Here is a 12175-nt window from a genome sequence, read left to right as displayed (position 1 = left end):
CCATTGTTTTGGAAAAGGATGCAACTAATTAGGTGACCAAATAATCACGAGACCAAATAGTCCCGAGACCAAATAGTCCCGAGACCAAATAGTCCCGATACCAAATAGTCCCGAGACCAAATAGTCCCGAGACCAAACAGTCCCGAGACCAAACAGTCCCGAGACCAAATAGTCCCGATACCAAATAGTCTCGAGACCAAATAATCACGATACCAAATAGTCCCGAGACCAAATCGGCGAGACCGATATATCGGTTAAAGTCAAATATCGGTACCGATACCGATATGGGATCGGTATCGACCAATCTCTAATAGATAATAGAGAGATTAAGTAAAGGGCGAAACTACGTCTGTAAAGCTCAAGCTCACTTTATGTAATTGTTGGTAATAGAGATATGATTTCTTATTCATATCTTTATTACGTCAAGCGAACTTAATGATGTTAAATATCACAGGAATTAATAATCATGTGCGCCCGAACATAAAATTAGGAATCAAGCATCTTGCTTAACCTCTCTCTTTAAAGCATCCCTTTACCAGTATATGTGGCGTTTAAAGTGTTGGTGGAAAAGGGGTGAAACTCCCCTACTAAACGTCAGATCACAGCTTAAGCCAATCGAAAACCTTGCCTTACCACTCTCCTACTCTGTAAAGCTATATGCTCGGTATCTACCGTGAGAAAGTTCGGGGATTTGGACTAAAATCCGAGATACTCTGTTTCCCACCGTTATAATATGGGATGGAAACAAAATTCTGCGAGACTTCTCGATTTTATAAAATATTACACTAAGATTCTTAATATTCGTAACGATTCGCGAAATACTTCGGATATTTACATCATACTCTTCATATTCTCAGTATTCTCTTCGTATTACATGTATTACACTTAATACACCATAATTTGCAATATTTCAATATTTCGAATATACTTCACATTACTTTTCGATAATTTTTATTACTTTAAATATTACAAAACCAAATGTACACCTACTTCACGTAGTGGCTACCCCCTCGCTTTAAATATAGATAGTGCCAATTATTTGTGACGTGTTCAATTTAACAGACGTACTGAAAGGGTTGTATTTTCTGTGTCGATTCATTATCATTCAGTGTCCAATTACCTGAATGATGCAGGAGATGCTTTAATAACCAATTTCTGGCAACCCTGCATGAAACGCATGCGCAGATAAAGTTATGAAAGGGGGGGGCGTGGAAATTTCTCGAGCCCCTTTATAATGGACACTACCTATAGATTCCTGTTGTTCCTTTCAATACTACCATTCGAAGTCCTAAGTTGTCAAGTTGACCTTCTTCTGACATGGTTTGTTTTAATATTATCAGGGATAGGTTTAATTTTAGAAGTAGGAATGGAGAACAGAGTAATAATCTGGGCGCGCGTCAAAGTCCCGGACCCCCTTCCACGGAACGGAGGGGGGGGGGTATGAAAGAAGAGGCGGGAGGGTCATAGCAACTGAGGTAAAAAGGAATTACGTCATTATTTTTCGCCGTCCCCGTCAGCAACGTTATCAAAACGTAGTTTAAGTGAGTGGGCCAATAAGATAATTTAAACTTTTCGTTACGTGTTTGAGTGAGGGGCTCTATACTGGGTGGGCTATGAGCCGGAATAACTGAAGTAAATACTAACCGTTAATCTCCATTCCTACTTATAAAATTAAATCTATCCCTGATATTATTTAAATTTAATTAAAAATGTGCCAATCTTGGCGAGATTTGAAACGTAAAACAGATCTGTATGTAGGCCTAGAGCTCTCACTTTTGATTCAGTTATACTTTGCTGTAGTCGTGTTTTGATAACGTATATTGTACACGTCCTATTGAACAACTACGAAGCCAGCTGCAAATACGACTAGATTTAAATTAACAAGTTGATTAATAACGAATTCCGTTGGGTCTAGCGGTTCTCTGAGATGGCTCGCGAGGGGTTCGTACAAACCTGGGAAACCCATGGAGAACCTGGAAATGTCAGGAAATTAAATTGTTGACTAAAAACTCACGGAAAATTCGACCAAAATTAAATGTTTAGTCAAATTTGTGGAAATTATGGAAATTTGAGAGGGTTTGCCCTTAAGGGGTTGCTCCAATAGGGTTCCCACAGGTTAGGGAAAACCTGGAAAACACACGGAGACCCTGGAAATGTCAGGAAATTAAATTTTTGACTGAACTCATGGAAAATTCGGGGAAAATTAAAATGTTTAGTAAAATTTATGGATATAAAGGAAATTTGAGAGGGTTTGCGCTTAAGGGTTTGCTCTAATAGGGTTCCCACAGGTCAGGGAAAACCTGGAAAAGTCAGGGAATTTCAAAATGGGCCAGGAAAGGTCAGGGAAAGTCATGGAATTATAAGAATTTGAACCAAGTTATTGAATCTTAAGAATTTGCACGAGGTCATGGGAATTAAGTTAGGGAATTTTAAGAATTTGGACAAAATCAGGGAGATGTCGGGGAATTTTGAAAATTTTAACGAAGTCAGGGAATTTCAAGAAACATATTAGGAGGGGAATCCTGGAAATGTCAAGGAAATCAGTTTTCCAAAAGTCATGCTCTTTACCAGTGTCAACCTGAACACGTGATGTAAAGAAAATTCAGCCTTAAATATGTAAAGGCAAAACAAGCTTTCAGAAGAAGTCCGTAAATGTCGCTTTTTACAAGAAAAACTGTTTATGGTTGTTGTCAAAATAATAAGGGGATTACGTCAAAGAGGGAGGGTGCATACACCGCTTCTGAAGCGTAACACAACACAGCCACGTGTTTCGACAAGTATGACGTCACTAAAGTGCGTAAATGGAATATTAATATAAAGACACACATTTTTTTGTGGGGCCTTGAATTTCCTTGGCAATGTACCATGACTCGTTAGGGTTTTTTTAGCGGACTTGAGGTAACGGATTGGTGGTGGCCATAGTATTTTTTATACTGTAATTTAGTGTCTTTCATCTGTTAATTAAAGGAAAGCGTTAGGTAACATAACTCACTGAGGGTTGACAGAGGTAAGGGGTAAGAGGTTCTGGGTAGCAGACGCCTGCACTAAAGCAATGGGGGATGGCGAGGCAGTAGTCCTTGATTATTTTTAATCTGAATAATTAAATGTACTAATTATCATATTGTAATAATAGATCATTTATTCAATTATTTTTTAATATTTAATGCTTTTATATTTAGAAAAATCAGCCGTTCTTTTAATTAAGGTATAATCAGTTATGTTAACTAAACCTATCCTTCAATTAAAAAAAAAATTATTTAAATTTTAATAAAAAACAACGTTGTCCGTCGAGCCGGATTTGAACCAGCGACCTATGGATATCAATTTTGTAACTCTACAGTCCACCGCTCTACCAACTGAGCTATCGACGGTTATGATACAAATATTAACAATTTCCCCAATCTCACCCTCGTCAAATAAATTTCAAGTTTGGCGGTGGAATTTGACCCAGATTAGATAGATACAGACATTCAGGCAAACTCCGTCCCGATAAAGACACTTTCCCCCCAAAACACACCAACCAGATATCGAGGTTTTAATTGCCGTTAAAGGAGCAGAAGTAACATTGTTATAATAGACTTAAAGTGTTAGAGTCACCAAAAGTCGCTATTTTTAAAACTAAAAGGTTTTATTCCCATCTGAAAGATCAAATCTTTCTGATTCAGAATATCTATTTATTTAATGCATTATAATTTTCCAAATATTATTAAAACCCCGGCTTTCGGAACCTACTCGCAGAATTTTTTCAAACTATTTTGACAGTTGAATACTCCATATACCCCTGGTGACGTCACGAATCGAGCGCGCGTGAGCAGGCGGCACGCGCGACTCCGCAAGTCCTATTTTTTATTGATAGGTGGTGCTTTCAAAGTGATCGAATTTGACGCGCGCGCGATGTTTAAAAATTAGGCTTAGCTCTCGTAATGAAATCTGTCTCGCGCTGGTCAACCTCTTATGACGTCACCAGGGGTATATTTATAATTCCGTTTAAATGAGGTATGTGAAATATCAATTTTCTTTTTCATATTACAAAATGAATAAATTTCTATAAGACTTTTTACCTTGGATCTACTGTTATTATAACCCAATTGATGTTTTAAAACGAAAATTAGCCACTTTTCAAAAAACGTGGCACTAACACTTTAAGTACATCAATTTATAACTAAAACCTTACTAAACTATGCTAGTAGTGTAAAAATTGTTGTAATTCGCTTAGGAAGTAAAGTACATATATGACTTAATTTGGCGTTTTGCAAAGAAATGATTAGACCTTGTCTATGGATAATGGGGCTTCACTGGACACACGACGAAGCCATTGCAATTCCAACAGTTCGCGGTTCATTTCACCTACCTACATTTGAAAGAGAGCTACTTGAATCAATTCCTAAGCTAGGTTAATCCCATAGACTAGTATACTCGTAGTATAGCTATGGGAAAGTGTCCCTGACGTCAAATAATAAGCTTAGAGGAATCAGGAATGTGCAGGATGAGGAGATTTGAAAGCGAAATGCTGCATGCATGGCCACGAACAGATACAGGGCCCGGGTGCATGGTGCATAGCTAAAGATAGGGTAGGGCTTCACTGTTCCATTTAGATATCATGGTTTTCACCTCTAACTAAAGGCAGGGAGTCCAGCCAAAATTCAAATTCCTTATAGGGAAAAATAGGAATTTTATAGGGGAAAAAATGTGTTTTTATAGGGGAAAAAATGTGTTTTTATAGGGGAAAAAATGTGTTTTTATAGGGGAAAAATGTGTTTTTATAGGGGAAAAAATGTGTTTTTATAGGGGAAAAATGTGTTTTTATAGGGGAAAAATGTGTTTTTATAGGGGAAAAAATGTGTTTTTATAGGGGAAAAAATGTGTTTTTATAGGGGAAAAAATGTGTTTTTATAGGGGAAAAAATGTGTTTTTATAGGGGAAAAAATGTGTTTTTATAGGGGAAAAAATGTGTTTTTATAGGGGAAAAAATGTGTTTTTATAGGGGAAAAAATGTGTTTTTATAGGGGAAAAAATGTGTTTTTATAGGGGGAAAAATGTGTTTTTATAGGGGAAAAAATGTGTTTTTATAGGGGAAAAAATGTGTTTTTATAGGGGAAAAAATGTGTTTTTATAGGGGAAAAAATGTGTTTTTATAGGGGGAAAAATGTGTTTTTATAGGAAAATATAATCTGACTAAAAATGTATGCTCATATATAATACTGTTTTGTCTTAAACTATGTAGGAAAATCGCAAAATAAATAATAATAACAAATTGGATTTTACTTTGAAAATTCAGAGGAACTTAATTAATTTAAAATATAATATAATTAAAAAATCCTGAGCGAGCTTTTGAAGCAATTTCGGACATGTCTATTGTCAAATGTCATCTCTATTTTAAAAGAGATAACTAAATTTTGATAAATTAAATTTGATGCTAAACTATAATACGAAAACTAAGCCAAACTAAGTAAATAAAAATATAGGAAATTATAGGACATACCTTTCATGAAATTATAGGATAATAACATAGGACATGTTAAAAAATATAGGATTTTATAGGAATTATATTATTGGACCTCCGGGATAAATTTTGATAATCCTCTTCTGATAATGATTAATAATAATAATATACCATTTTTAGATTTAGGTATAAAAACTTTAGACACATATTATTCAAAATTAATATCACTTTCATAAGTATGCGAAACTAATTGAAAAATCACGATTCTAGAGAGACAGAGACAACCTTGAATAAGATTTATACAAAATGTATATATTTTCATTTCAAGATATCGTGTCATAGGCGCCCATCAAACTACCATTCAGAAAGAATAACCCGTTCCTAACAAAGGTCAAAAAGGGTTAATATAAAGGTATTTGCTGCTAAGCCTAAATCCTGAATAATAATATAATTATAATACCCATCCATCACCCATCATTAACTTATAAAAAAATAAAACAAAAAAAGAAAAACAAGATGGCCCAAGGGCTGGGCCTTAATAGTAATTTTACACGGCTCACGTGACCCCCCGTATAGTTGATTTCCAATAAATCGTACAACTAAAAACATTTCTGAAACACAATCGTGTATCCCTTTAATTTCTAATAACGTCACATTTCAAATAATATTAATGAAACTAAATTGTGCACCCCACTAAAGTATAATTTTTAAAAACCATACGAATCAAATAATGTATTTAAAAATTCCGTGTAAAATTAAAAAATACCTTAGAAAAAAATTAAAGACCTTGAAATCAACTTACAGAATTAAAATGATCATTAAAATTTACTGCAATTGTCTTTACGGATATAATAAAACCAGCAGGCAACTTAGTTCTAAGTGGAGTGGCCCTTGTCTGTTGAAAATATTCACAATAGAGGATCTGAGGATGGAAAATCAAAGATTGATACATTTTGGCAATTAAAAGCTCGATATCTGGTTGGTGGTGTGTTGGGGGAAAGTGTCTTTATCGGGACGGAGTTTGTTTGACTGAATGTCTGTATCTAATCTGGGTCAAATTCCACCGCCAAACTTGAAATTTATTGGAGAAGGGTGGGAATGGGGAAAAATTGTTAAGATTTGAATCATAACCGTCGATAGCTCAGTTGGTAGAGCGGTGGACTGTAGAGTTACAAAATTGATATCCATAGGTCGCTGGTTCAAATCCGGCTCGACGGACAACGTTGTTTTTTTTTTTTTTTAAATTTTATAACTGATTATACCTTAATTAAAAGAACGGCTGCTTTTTCTAAATATAAAACGGAATTAAATATTAAAACAGAAATAAATAAATGCATCTCTTATTACAATATAATAATTAGTACATTTAATTAGTCGGATTAAAAATAATTAAGGACTACTGCCTCGCCATCCGCCATTGCTTTAGTGCAGGCGTCTGCTAACCCAAACCCTTACCTCTCTCAACCTGTGAGAATTCAACCAATCCCATAGGGGTAAGGTCATGGTTCTGGCTAGTAGACGCCTGCACTAAATCAATATCGGATGTCGAGGCAGTAATCCTTGATAATTTTTAAATCTAATTAAATGTACTAATTATCATATTGTAATAAGTAATAATTTATTATTTATTGTTAATATTTAATTCCTTTTATATTTAGAAAAAGCACAACGTTCTTTTAAATTAAGGTATAATTAGTTATATTACTTAACATTGTCCTTTAAAAATGAGGTTTTTTTTCTTTTCTTTAGTTAAATAAAACCGTAATTTATATTCATATTTCATACCTAATATAAAAAGAAGAAAAAGGACTTAAGTTTGTTACATTCATCCCAGGCCAGAAAATCCTTCTTTTTCTATTTGCATAATAGCCAATAAATCTGTCAAACCATTCCATAGCTTGAACCTCCAATCCTGCCCAGTCCTTTCCTCTCCTCTCTCTTTGCTATAATAAATTTTAGATGAAATTCTCTGATATCGTTCGCTCGTCTTTAGATAACCCCCTACCTATTCCGTTAGAGGCTGAGGGAGCTTCTCTACTTGTAAATCAAATTATTGTTAAAACACACACATATAAGAATAAGATAAGGCAATCCACGTTTTATACGGTTTTTATCTTGATAACAAAAGCCACTCCTCCGCTCCCCCTCCCCCAATAAAATGAAAACAGTTTCCTCATTTTTATGCGAAATTAATCACTGCTCCCACGACGAAGTTTTACTGAAATTTTTAGGGTTTTTTGTTGAAGATTTTATCTGTTAAAGGGAGGGTAAAGTGATTTTTTTATACATCGTTTTCAGGCTAGGATTATTAATATCATTTATCCAAGGAGGCCCAGCTTCAGGTGGGACTCCCTGGTGGAGTCAAAAGCCAGGACTCCTTGTGTAAATGGTATGAATCCTCCTAGTCTCAAAACTATGCATTGATTATTATATTATTTTGCACCTCCTATTTTGAGTCGAAAATGTAACTTCTATCCCTCACCATTTTACCCTAAGGGACACTGTTTCAAATCAAGTTATGATTTGATTCAATTGTTTAAGGGATGACCCCTTAATTAAATTAGATATCATTATCTGTTCAGTTTTTTTAATTAAATTTAAGGTGTCATCCGTAAAATACTGGTATTCAAATCTTAACTAGAAAACAGTATTCAAATCTTAACTAGAAAACAGTGTCCCTTGTGACAAACAAAATCGAGATAGAAGTTACATACATTTTCAACTCAAAATTAGTTGATTTCCCAAAGAACATCTCCTTGGCTTATTGGGTTCGTACCTACAAAATTTTGGTCACATATTTTATCAAATCATGAAAAGTCCCTTTTCAACTGTTTATTTTTGAAATTTGGTGGGAGCTAACCCTTGAAAAGAGTCCATTTGATTTTACCAAAAAATTATTTCTTCTTTGCTCCGGTCCTTTATAACACCATAAGCTTATAATAAGTGATATGTTCCGTTCCATAAGTGTGAATGGCACTACCAATAGAAGTTCGTAATGCTACTGAGAGACTTACAGTACTCAAGATAACTAGTTCGTGAAGGAGAACGACGGAAGCGAGTCAATTGAAGTCCTACCTGCTACACTCGGTGCAAGTGGTTAATTAATTTTGCAGCTAGGACCAAGTTCCATCTAGGTCCTATTTAGTCTGAACTTACTAAGCCCAAATTTGACAGCAGCGCCTCACTCACCAGGCGTATGTCGCTTTACCCCGAATCTATGACCTCCCTACTTCAATCACTTCAAAATTACAAGCTCCAGTTTCTAAGTTACCAGAGATTAACAAACTTAAACTTATAGAACTGGAACATATCTTATAAACTTATGATTAAACACGTAACATTTAGTGTAAGGAAGAAGTTTAACCAACTAAACCGAGTCGGCATTCTTCTTTTCTTTGGACTATTTGCGTGGGAGCATGCCACGCTTCCAATTCAAGCGTAATAAAACTAATTAGGCTTAGGCTTCAGGATGGGTAGGAAGGGGGGGGGGAGCTTGCCAGGATCGAATCATTTGAATTGCGTGTTTCTAAGTAGTTAAGAAAGAGTATAGTCTGCGTTATAATGTATTTTTTATTGCGTATCAAGGTCTCTTTTATAAATGTGTTTGTGTGTGAAGTATTTTACTCTTTTTATTGGGTTTTTAAAACGTAATTAGGATCTATTTTTTTTTTTTGATACAGTTAATATTTTTTTGTTTTCTTGTTTTGGTGTCGTTTGTGAATAGAGGATGTTTGGTTTCAAGGGTTTTCCCCATTAGACTTGACTTTCAAAATTTTAAATGATCTTTCTTTTGTTTTGAATAATCTTGTTATTCAGGGAAAACACAGGGAAATTAATGAAAATAAACATTTTGTGGAATTCAGGGAAACTTTTCGTCTTTTTTTTTCTTTTTGTAAAGTTCAGGGAACTTATTGTTTTTCTTTTTGTAAAGTTCAGGGAACTTATTGTTTTTCTTTTTTGTGAAATTCAGGGAAATTTATAATTTTACTAATATTCAGGGAAAATTTGGGGAAATTAAATTTTTTTTGTGAAAAACTCGACAAAATTTTTAATTTTTAGTAAAATTAAAGGAAAACTGGGAAAATTAAAAATAAGTAATTTTTTTTTGTGAAATACAGGGAAAATTAAAAATAAGTAATTTTTTTTGTGAAATACAAGGAAAATCATGGAAATTTATAGGGTTTTTTTTTTGTAAAATTCAAGGAAAACTCTGGGAAATTTGTGAGGTTTGAATAAGTTTGCCACGAAGGGTTTACTGACACTAAAAATAACTAATCCCGTAGTCATAACTGCAGAAAAACCACTCGAGCAGTTACTATAGGTGGTCTTGCACCTGGAAATATCAGATAAACATAGAAAAACCTGGAACTGTCAGTGAAATATGATTAAAAAAACTGTCAGGGAAACCGGTTTTCCAAACGTTGTAGGAACTTTGTATGTAGTATTACATACAATAACGGGTGTAACAAGTAACACAATGCGATTCAATCTAAAATTGTTATCTTTAAAGATGAGACGTTTCGTTATAACTGTAATTTCGTTTCATAAGCGACTGCAAATAAAACAATCAAACTCAATTGTTCCTCCATTCAATTCACATGCCATATCCGTAAATATTTTTTCATTAACAAGTTACATCCTTTCGACTCATCCATCGCCAAGTGCTGATAAGATATCGCCTCCCCCCGAGGAGTAATACACTCTTGAAAAGTTGATATAGATACTTTTACTGAATGGGGGGGGCTCAATATCGTCTGCTTCATGTTAGGCTTAAGAGGGAACATTTATACAGGGTTCATACAAACCTGGAAAACATGGAAAAATCAGGGAAATAAATAGTTGACAAAAACCTCAGGGAAAATTTAGGGAAAACTGAGGGGGGTCTGCAGTATCGTCAGCTTGATGTTAAAGGTTAAGAAGTAACATTTATACAGGGTTAATTTTTAGTGTAAATTCAGGGAAACCTCAGGGAAATTTGCGTCAAACAGGGGCCGAGTAATTAAGCAAAATGTTCATAAACATGCCCTCCATAGGATTAACAACACCCAACTTTGGAGGCTCATAACTCTGGTTATATTAGAGATACGGGGATGTCCTTTGAGTATGTAATAGTCCTATTTGCCCCTCCCCTCCTTCGTTAACATTTGCTCCATAGGATACTCATATACGGGAAAACATGGAAAATTCAGGGAAGTATATGGGGAAAAACCTCATGGAAATCTCAGGGAAATTTGTTTTCCAAAAGTTGTATGAACCCTGAAATGGTATTAATTCTCTATGTTCAATTTTTACCCAAGTACTTTACCCCTCGGAAATTATCATCCTGCCTAACCCACACTGCCAACTACAACTGTCCAACACTTTAAATCCCTGCCTTTCGACTGCACTGTCAACTAAAATGAAAAATACATAGTTGACTTGTGTTTTATTCAATCAAAGACAATACAAAAATCAATCACAATTTAACTTTAGTTTTAATACCTTTTAAACCATATTGTAAGCCTTATCTTTAGTGCAAAGTTAGGGTGGAATTTTCGATGGATGAAAAAGTTAAGGGTGTTAAAATGTCAGAGGTTGTCTTCGGGGATAAGCACCCGAGGATTGTGTCCTTGTATGTCAATTTTACTATCACGTGACGTCTTTTTTTATATACAATGCCACTTTTAACGTGTTAAGCCATCTTACCAGGTTTTTATTTAGTTTGACGGGTTTTTATTGTGTAATTGGAGCTCAAGTTACTTGGTTTAGTTTTATTCAATGGAGTAGTGGCACCTTGTTGCCTTTGACTATGTAATGTTCTATGGGATGTTACCATACTCTCTAGCGGATGTTGTTAGGAAGGATTGTAGTAGGATTGAGGAAATTTAATCTGGTTTGGGAATTAAGTATTCAAATCAAAGGTTTATTTATTTATAAATTTAAATGAGGGTTTTCTGTTGAATTTTATTATCTTTGGATTATAGTGTTGTTTCTTGAAGGGTTTTTTTTAATAGCTCTGCAGGGGTTCCATAGGTCAGGGATAAATTTATCTGGAGGGGTTTTCAAGGTGTCCTTGAATTAAAGGATAGGGTCAAAAGGTCAGGAAATTAAAATGTTGCTTATGTAGAGGTTTTATATTGGCCAAAATTATCTAGGAAAAGTCAGGGAGGTTTAAAATAGGTCTTAAGGATTTGGGAAATTCAGGGAGTTTTAAAATAGGCCAAAATTATCTGGGAAAAGTCAGGGAGGTTTAAAATAGGTCGAAATTATCTGGGAAAATTCGGGGTCAAAAATATTTGGGAAAACTCGGGGTTTTAAAATAGGTCTGAAAGATTTGGGAAAAGTCGGGGATTTTATAAAATTGGTCAAAAATATTTGGGAAAAGACGAAGTTTTAAAATAAGGCTAAAAGGTTTGGGAAAGGTTGTGACATATATTAAAAATTGCCTAAAAGATTTGGGAAAAGTAAGGGAGTTAAAGAATTAGTCAAAAAAATTTGGGAAAAGTCGGAGAGTTTTAAAATAGGCCAAGAAAATCTTTGAAACGTCGGGGAATTTTAAAATTGGGCCAAAAAGGTTTTGGAAAAGTTGGAAGCTTCATAAAATTGACGAAAAATATTTGGGAAGAGTCAGTGAATTTTAAGATTTCAAACAAAGTCAGGGGATTTGAGTTTTAATTGCTATTAACTTTGAACATGTGTTCCTTGTTAGTTATTATTTTGTTCTCAACAAATATCCCTGTTAACATTGATTGA

The 12175-nt window shown here is 34.6% G+C and overlaps 1 protein-coding gene and 2 non-coding genes across 6 annotated transcripts in view; 2 read left to right on the top strand and 1 right to left on the bottom strand.

Moving 5' to 3' along the window:
* Pkc53E (Protein C kinase 53E) overlaps positions 1-12175 on the top strand; it is a 109617-nt gene that overhangs the window by 5423 nt on the left and 92019 nt on the right. The gene's annotated exons all lie outside the window — the stretch shown is intronic.
* On the bottom strand, positions 3284-3371 carry TRNAY-GUA (transfer RNA tyrosine (anticodon GUA)). Its single transcript is given in 2 exon segments — positions 3284-3319; positions 3335-3371. It is a non-coding gene; the product is annotated as a tRNA-Tyr (tRNA).
* On the top strand, positions 6574-6661 carry TRNAY-GUA (transfer RNA tyrosine (anticodon GUA)). Its single transcript is given in 2 exon segments — positions 6574-6610; positions 6626-6661. It is a non-coding gene; the product is annotated as a tRNA-Tyr (tRNA).

This window comes from Phalangium opilio, unplaced genomic scaffold (genome assembly GCF_054372755.1).
Source record: "Phalangium opilio isolate 3A_F unplaced genomic scaffold, DU_Popi_V2 ptg000209l_1, whole genome shotgun sequence".
Taxonomy (NCBI): Eukaryota; Metazoa; Arthropoda; class Arachnida; order Opiliones; family Phalangiidae; genus Phalangium; species Phalangium opilio.
This window is presented reverse-complemented; position numbering and strand designations above follow the sequence as displayed.